We start from the raw sequence: 9,641 nt of genomic DNA, 5'->3' as shown, positions 1-9,641 counted from the left end.
CAATTCCACAAGTACTGAGGGATCATACACAGTAAATGCGTGGAAATGAAACATCATGGGCCCAGATCTCATTAACAAATCAGAACATTTAGAGTAGCCAGGACTCTAACTCCTAACCACAGCCCTGACACATACACAAACATGCAGGCATTGACCATTCTAAATCAGCATAAATTAACCCTAATTAACACAATATCATCCTATTCAGCATTAAGTCACCCTGATCAGTTTAATCATGCTCAGGGAAATCTACTTTGTATTCTGAGCTGAAAAACAACATGACCCTCTATCAGCTCTGTTTTTTGGGCATTGCTAGGGAAGCTGAATTGTAAGTGTAAGAAGGAATGTGAGGGACCCATCCTGTGGGGCTGAGCTTGAGCTCTCATGTTGCATGCTGCCTTTACATGCATCAGAAATATTGCATGAAAACACAAGCATGTACTTGCTCAGTTGTTACCCTCACAAACTAATGAGCCTGTAGCAAACACATGTAAAAATATAAATAAATAAATAAATAAATAGCTCGAATTCAGTGTTCTCTTTTCCTTCAATTAATGAACAAAAGAAGGACTTGTACTGGCAACAAGTCAAACTGGTTGGTTGTACTAAGAACTTTGTGGACATTGACCCAACACAGTAAGAAAAATGATAGAATAGAATAAAATGTAAAGAAGCCAAAAGAGAAAGGGGGGGAAGTAAGTTGAACAATTAAGATTAAAAAAAAGGATGATGACCAGGCTCTCCAGCAACTGTAATTTGCAACAACTATTTGGCTTTGACTTGACACTAACAATAGTATGAAGATTAGGTGGCCAGACTCCTTAATCTTGTTGCAACAATCTCTAATTAATTTTCACCCATAATATTGACTTCTGAGATTGGATTTGAATCTAGGCATGGAAAGAGTGGACTGTCCTTCACAAATTTCACACCAATATAAATGTGTATGCATATTCGTGAACATACACATCAAACCCCAACTGCCTTGTATTATTAGTGACCAAACATAACTTCTGTCAAAGGAAGCAATTATAATCACCTAATTTCAGTAAACTGAGTGTACACTTTGTCTAGCCATGACTCCAATAGTGCCAAGATGCAAGCATGAGAGTGCCAAGCTTTTATTTTTTAAATTTTTTTCTCCTTCTTCTTTTCCCTAGCTCACAAGATATGACAATATTTTTCCATTTGACCTAGCATCCACACTTAAAGGAATCTTTAATTAGAGTAAATAGTCAAATTTATCACATCTTCTATGAATGATCCCATTGTCCTTCACAAATTTCAATGTAAGCACATGTAAAATATGGTTCTTTTGGAGTAACTAACTTTTGTCATTTATTGTATACCTGAATCAGGATGATGCTGCACAGATTGAATGTGATTTCATTTACTTATTGATTCATTATACAGCATTGGCTCATGGTTGACATTAGATCTTGTTCCAGCCCACAAAACAAAATCTTTATTTTGAATATTAATATTGGTATTATATCAATGTTCTCAAGAATCACCAGAGGTTTGTAAGTGTGGTGGTAAAAATAAATAAATAAATAAATAAAAAGTAGGGGAACTAGATCGACTCCAATGCCAAAAATTAAATGCTCTAAAACCTTGGAAGTTCACATGTGGTACACTTCTGGATCCAGGTCTGTGGTATCAAGGGATCAAGGTTTCTAGAGCATAAATGTAAATAGGATTCTGAGCTTCTGCCTTAACCAAATAAACACAAGCATACAAAGGACTGGAGTCTCAGTAGGCCATGGGCATAGGTAATAAGTTAGCACAGCATATTCTGGAGGGAGATAACAACTTCGTACATGCCAATTGCTAGTAGACAGGAAGATGAATAAAATAAAATAAAATAAGTGAAGTAAAAAGTAAAAAGTAAAAATAGTTCTTTGACGGGGAAAAGAACTAAAGCTGCTTCTTAAGAAAAATCCCAACTAACTTTATTTCCTGACTATGTGCCAGTAAGCACTCGCCACCTGGATACTTGACATGAAAAATATAGTAGTAGGAGGGTACATATGGCAGAGGCCAGTGATTTATTATGTCTCGCAGGCTCTGATATCTCTCACTCACAGTCTCTCACACATACACACTTAAACATAGTTTACATTCATGTTTTAAATCATATACAAGGAAGGAATTCTATGTTCAGACACTGGAGAAGGTTTTTGCTAACATGACTTGCCAACTCATCTTTCCACGTCACACAACGCTTTTCATACTGTTCCTCTCTCTCTCTCTCTCTATATATATATATATATATGGTAGTATTTATCAAGAGTAGGCTTCACTAGATGGGAAACTAGATGTCAAATTTTTTATTTTTATTTTTATTTTTACTTTTAATCTTTTGAGCTAGAGGATTTGATTTCAATTGTTATACCATGGTATAAAACACTATTGCAATTCAAGTTTGTGTATTTGTTTAAATATTAGTGAATTTTCAATTGTGCACATTTTGTATTTTTTCAACACTCGTGACAAACTAATAAAATAAAGATCGAATTCTTCATGGCACTCTACTTGTACATGGTCATAAAGGTTTTCTTTCTTTTAAACATATTACATGTTTTTTTTGCACCAACCTTCGATAGTACCTATGATAATAATCTAACCTATGATAATTCAACTGGATCTAAATTTAAACTATAGATTGGTTTAAAAAATGATATATTTTGGATGTTGGTGATATTTTTGTCCATAGAGTCTACATTTAAGAATAAAGTAGTTGAAAATAATATTCATAGAGAGAATATTATGTAGAGCAATTCAAAGGTTTAATTGTAAGATTTTTGAAAGAAATATATTTTCTCTTATTGTATAAATATCTATGGTATTATCTTTTTCATATTAAATGTGTTTTGATCTTTCTTCTTTTCATTCCTACAAGGCTTTAAAAGAGGTATTTTGATGATATATCCCTATCTTATTAATATAAGGTGATATAAAATCTCATTAATCCTTGTTTAAGTGGTAGCCATTGATTTTTAAGAAATATCGTATAATAATAATAATAATAATAAACATATATTTATTATACACATCAAATTTGTCTCAAGCAACCTTTTAACTAAAAAAATGCTAAAATCTTTGATACCAAATGTCTTTTATTTGGTTAATACTCCTACTATAAAGATTTTAATCTATAATATTATAAGTTTAGAGTTTTTCTTTGAATCATATAAATAGTTTAAAATTAAACCAAAAAAATTTGATAGTCAATTTTTTAGTATTTAATAAGATCTTTTAATCTTTTGCAAGATTTTGTTAAAATTTAAACCTTGGTAAAAATTTGGCTAAGATTTTTTTTCATTTACTTAGTTTCTATATACTACCAAAAACTATTCTTGGTAGATTTTATCTATTGTACTTTGAATCATAAAAACCTTGTGAAGTTGAATTTTTTTAGCATAGCATCCTTCAAAATATGGTTTTCTAACAGAAATCGTAATACTATGTAAATATCTATTAATTTTTATCCATAATTATATGTTGATTTATAGTAACCTATAAGACCATAGATCTTACATTATTGTTATATCCAAACTACTAAAAAAATATAGAAAAGAATCAAATATAATTTCTAAATTTAAATAATTTTTATACATTGTGATAAAATACAATAAAATAATAATAATAATAATAATTCATACTAGAAATTATTTTTGCATGTTTTACATTAAGTCTTGTATTAAAATATTATTTTAATATTTTACCTTATTTAATTAAATTTTATTAATTTCTAATAAATAAGCTTCTATTTTAATAAAACTTTTCATTACATTTTATAAACGTGCATGTTTTTTCATATTTATAATTCTACTTCTTAATTTTTTTATTTATAAATTTTTGACTTATCTTCCTTGCATAGCATATTTTTGTAAAGCATTTTAAATATATTTTTGGGCTTGAAAAAAATATCCAAAAAATAATCAATACATGATTTTATATTACATTATATATTTTATAAATAAATAAATAGTTTATCCACACATTGGTTGATAATTCGTTGTCTTTGATCTTTAAAAGAATAAGACTAAAAAATTCTTAGTTGATTGCAAACTAAGAACTTTATTTTAGAACTTTCTTTAAAATAAAGAAGAAATATATTACAAAAAGGCATCTTTGCCTAAACTCTCTTTAAATATCAACTTAATATATGAAATAATTAAATAAATAAACTATACTAAACCAAACTAATCAAAGTAAAATTTCTATTAAATTAAATTTTTTATTTTATTAATTAAGGTCCAATCCTAGTACTTCTGGGGGTTTAAATATAAACTATCAAAAGATATTATCATACATTATTTCAAAATCTAATTTAACTAGAAGTATATCTTGTCTTGTGGTTTTAAATATTATGAAAGATTTATAATTTCTGAATATAATTTTTTTCCTTTGTGAAAATAATATGTTAAAAAGATTCTGTAATTTTTTTTAAAAAACAGGAATAATTTCAAGTAATATAAAAATTAATTAATTATTCTACTTATTAGAAAGTAGTAAATATATCCTAAATTATGTAATTAAGGATGTATTTTTCTCTAAAAAGAAAGAAATGAGATACATAAAAAACAATAAAGCCTAAAACATCTCTTATTTTAATTTTAAAAAATTCTAAACTCTAATTGTTTTTATAAAGATATTTCTTATCATTTTTTTTTATTTTTTTTTAAAAATTTGGTTGTAGAAAGTTTTAATTCTAGTTGTGAAGTTATTTTAATCTGTTAATTATAAACTTTAGATCTAATTTTTTAATAAATCATTTTTATTTTTAAAAAATAGTATTTATTAATAATTCAAGATATAAACTGATGTTCCAAGCAGGTACTTGGCGGAGAATATAACAGGTTTGAATCTCTAGCAATGGAAAGACAATCCGCTTGTCCAAAAAAACATTGTTTTTACACAAGGTGCTGGTAAATTTATATGATAGTAATTCTTTTTTTTTTTCAATATACTTATCAAAATAAATAAAAATATGGTATTTCCTAGCTATATTAGCATGGATCATATTGAGCTAGGCTAAGTGGCAAAGTTGAGTGAATTTGTATATTGTGCTATTGAATATTACATTACATCTAGCACACATAGTATGCCAAAGGAACAAGCCACAAAGAATGTCCTCTATCAGAATAAGGTACTTATTTTCATGGATATACATTGTATTTGTATCAGTGCCAAGTGGCACACCTGATAGCATTATTTTTTTTTTATTTTTATTTTTTTTTATGATGATATAGATGGTCTGTCTAAGGCCTTCTAAATTAGTTGAAAAAAATGCCAAATATATTGTGCAAATGGACAATTACAGAGATAGTATTCCATTGTTTCCTTTATTCTTTAATTACAACTCTTACAATTGCTAGGATGGTCCATAATTGCCCTCAAATTCTATGGAGGTAGTTCTCCCAAATTAACTTTCTGTAGAAAATGTTGGAATTTAGTCAATTTTTTATTGCTTCTATTTTATTTGTAAGCAAGTTCTAATGGATTTTGTTGTAAGCAAGATTTGGTAGTCCAATTTTGTGGAAAAATTTAAAAAATCAATATAGGAGATAGGTGGCAAGTATTTTTATTTCTATTCTTGGAGGTCAAATGGTAGGAAATTGAAAAACATCATTATCTATATTACTCCTTAAAAAATCATATCATATTAATTATTATAGTGCTTAAGTTGTTACTTGGTCTCACTACTTGGACTCATCTAAAGTCCAAGCTTATAGTATACACTAGTGGTGTGGCAAATGTAATTCAAACCTTTTGGTAGGAACTAACTACTATGCTTAAAGTATTGTAGTTCAAATAACCAATCAATGGTTCCATTTTTTGATAAATGTGGCTATCCATTTAAAGGCCTTAAAGGTAGGGTGTTGAATCATGTTTCAATTTTTTGGTACATAATATATTATTTTCATCTTTTGTTATTCTATTCTTTGGGTCCCTATAATTTGTCACTTCTTTGAGAATTTTTGAATATCTTTTATGTTTTTTTAATAGGTTTTGAAGTTTGAAGATGTCTATCTTCATCGATATGCTTCCAAAAAAGTAAGAAGTATTGCTTAGAATCCATTTGTCTAGATCTAGAATTTCACCATTCTAGAAAATATTTTGACAAGTTGTAGAGTCAATATCATTTGGTTGTTGAAAAATTAAATCATGTTGGATATGCATCTATGCCTTCTACATAGCCTTCTATAAGATTGAACTTCCTTCATAAATGGTAGTAGTATAGAAGATGAAATAGATTTTGTTGGATCATGTGACTCTTTTTTTAGGCATGATTGAATAGAGGCAATGTTGGATAAAAAGCCTCCATAGCACTCTCTCTAGCATCAAGCCACAAATAAAGAGATTAATTAAAAAATCTTGTATTTATATTCTATGGTGAAGAAGTTGCAACCTTCCCAACTTGTATAATTGAATGAATGAATCCTATACATCTTTTACTCTACAACTCTATTTTCAATCTTTCTCAATTCATATATAATTTTAGATTAAAACTTTGATTTTTTTTTTTTTGAAGAAGAAGAAGAAATGAACAGCAAGAGGCCATGTACTAAACTAATGCTAAGAAAACCTAATTAATAATTATTATATGGCTTGTCAAAGCGAGCTTTGTAATGCACTAATATGAGAGCCTCTTTTGAAGTGATTAGAATACCAATCTGAAGTGGTCTTTTGGCTGGACATTATATTCAATCATAAACTCAAGTAATTTTTTTCATTTCTCTAGGAGCCAATCAATGTAGATTTGTTTTGGATCCCCATGTGAATGATTTTGGAATTAGTAAAACTTGGATGGCTATAGATTTATAACAATTAATTTGTAAGTTAACTTCTTAAATAAAGATGTTGAAATCTTGTTTTGTACTTTTTAAATTCTTTCAAATACTTGCTAAATAAAAGGTAATATCATTTACAAATTCTTGATTTGATATTTAGATGTGTTTGTTTAGAAGTGTTCATTTAGAAGTCTAATACTTGTTACTCTCTCATCACTTTTCAATAGGTAGCTCAAGTAGTCTACAATGAATAAACAAAGAATGGAGACCAATGGATAAATTGATTAATTTAAAAGAATTGCTAATAAGGTTGTCAAGGTCCACCAAGCACATTGAATCTTTATATAAGTCCTTTATCCATTCTACCTATTGAGGGTCAAAATCCATTGCCTCTATTATTTCTTTCAAAGAACTCCACTCTACTTGATCATATATTTTTATAAATCAAGCAAACCAAATTTGTTTTTTTACATTAATAATTGATGAGATCATTAAGCCAAGATTTTATTCTTTTGGTCATCAACTTATTTATCACTTTGTCGATTATATCCAAAATGATAATGGATCTTTAATACTGAAGCATTGATTTATAGCCACCTTTTAATAGAAGGCATAGTAGCCTAATATTAAGGTCCTTGCTCAATGTATTTGATTCCAATTTTTAAAGTTACAAATAGGTCCTTTCCAATAGTGTCTTATAATTTAAGGTAGAATTCAACTAAATTTCCATATATTCTTAGAGCCTTTTTCAAAGGAAGTTCTTTTAATGCTTCATATATTTTCTTTTCTTTTTTTATTGACTAGTATAATATTAAATTCATCTATAGAATGACTTTACAAAAAGCATAATTCTAACCAACCCTGTAGACTACAAGATTATTTGTTGTAGTATTTTATATTGAAAATAAGACTTAATAATATTAGGTGGCATAAGTTGTTATCCCTACATTTCTTCTATATTTTTTTTTCTATCAAGGACTTTGACACCAATTAAATGGATGGGATAAATATGATCTCTTTGATACCAAGAAACTATTCTTTGTCCATTTTTCCATATAATTGGATCCATTGAGTTGAGGCTCTAATAGCCGTCTTTTTTATATTGCATAGTTCAAATTTTATAAGTTCTTATGATGATGTATTAAGTAAAATTTGCAAGAAGCTATCTTTAGGATGAATATATAAGAGTCTCTTTGCCACCGCCATTATAATTTGTAATTGGATATTTTAAAGCCTTCTTGCTTGAGTCCAACAAGTCTTTTATTCTTGACAAAAGAACTTGATTCTTTTGAAGGCTTTGTATATCCACAATTGTCAAGCTTGAGAGCCTATGACAAGATAAGCTTCATTTGTTTAGATTGTTTGGAGTTGATTGCATAAGCCTAGATTGCCTAGCAAACTTGAATTGAAGCAAAATTTGTAAGCTTTTTTTTTTCATTTTTTTTTTGAATTGGACATGGAATTGGTCAAAAAATATATTATATTCTTTTAAAATATAGACCTTATATCTCTTTTTTTGTCTATTTTTTAATATAGAATCTATTTAGTTGTGCTAATAATCTCTTATTATACTTATTAGATTGCACAATTTTTAAGTAACCATCTAGCTCAAAGTCAATACAAATTCAAATGTCTTCTAATTCCAATCTAAGTATTAAGTTATTCCATGCTATATGTTCTATATAATTGAGTTGTTTTGGAGAATTTCTATTGCAATCTATCTCACTTTGTATCATATTTAAGTCTTTGGCCATTATCCAAGAATCTGCCTAAAGTAATCCTAGACTAATTGTGTTTTAAAATTTGATTTTATCCCTACTACAATTGGAGGCATATATGTTCAAGAATTCTATTTTTTATTATTATAAATTATCCACTAAACATGCCAAGGGTTCAGTATTTCAAAATTGAACATTCTATGTTGTACTACTAATTTTTAAAAAATTATCATGCTGCAATGGTAGTCACAATTTTTTCATTTAATTTGGCTTTATTCTCTAGTGCTTTGCTTCAACATATCTCCAATACTTCTACCTTGTTGTATAATGCTTATTTTATATTATATTCTTATTCAAAAATCAACCTCAATTTAAAAAAGATTAATTTAAGGTAAGGTGAGATTAGAATCAGCTTTGTTTTATCTTTTTATTTTAATGTTGGATATTTTCTTGATATTTTAAGAGACTATGTACAATGGCCTTTTAGACATGATATTATTTGGAGGATGTTCAATTCATCACCAACCATAGTAGCTCCAAATAGTTGTATTTGTGTAATAAATGTGATTTGTAAAAATGGATGTTAAGATGCTACTTCATGGCCGATCTCATAAAATGTTATGATATACACATGACAATTGTCTTTGTGTCATTGTTGATCATTTGCTTTCTTATGTTAAGATAAAAGATCTTAAATAAAGAATAATTATTTGATTCCTTTTCAAGTTTTAAAATTGAGACTTCTTCAATAATTACTACCTTAAGCAATTTTGAAATAGTCCAATTATGGTTGTGGTTTTTTTCTTGATCAATCTTATCTCACTTGATAAAGATAAAATTTGTCTATTAGTGGAAGATTTCTTTATAAACTATATTAATCCATATAATTGATTATTTCTATGATTACTTATATTGAGAGATAGTCAATAAGTATAAGAAAAGAAGCTATATCTTTCCTAACATACCTCTATTTAGTATTGGAGGGATGCCAAAGGTAGTCCTACCCTTTTCAAAGATAGTTATTATTGTTATAGTATGAACATTATTCAATGTATATATTAGTTTGTCATTTATGTTTTTTTTTTTTTTTTTTTTTTTTTTTCCATTGATAGTCAATTAAAGG

This window comes from Physcomitrium patens, chromosome 3 (genome assembly GCF_059467195.1).
Source record: "Physcomitrium patens ecotype Gransden chromosome 3, ASM5946719v1, whole genome shotgun sequence".
NCBI classification, from domain to species: Eukaryota; Viridiplantae; Streptophyta; class Bryopsida; order Funariales; family Funariaceae; genus Physcomitrium; species Physcomitrium patens.
Note: the sequence above shows the minus strand (reverse complement) of the source record.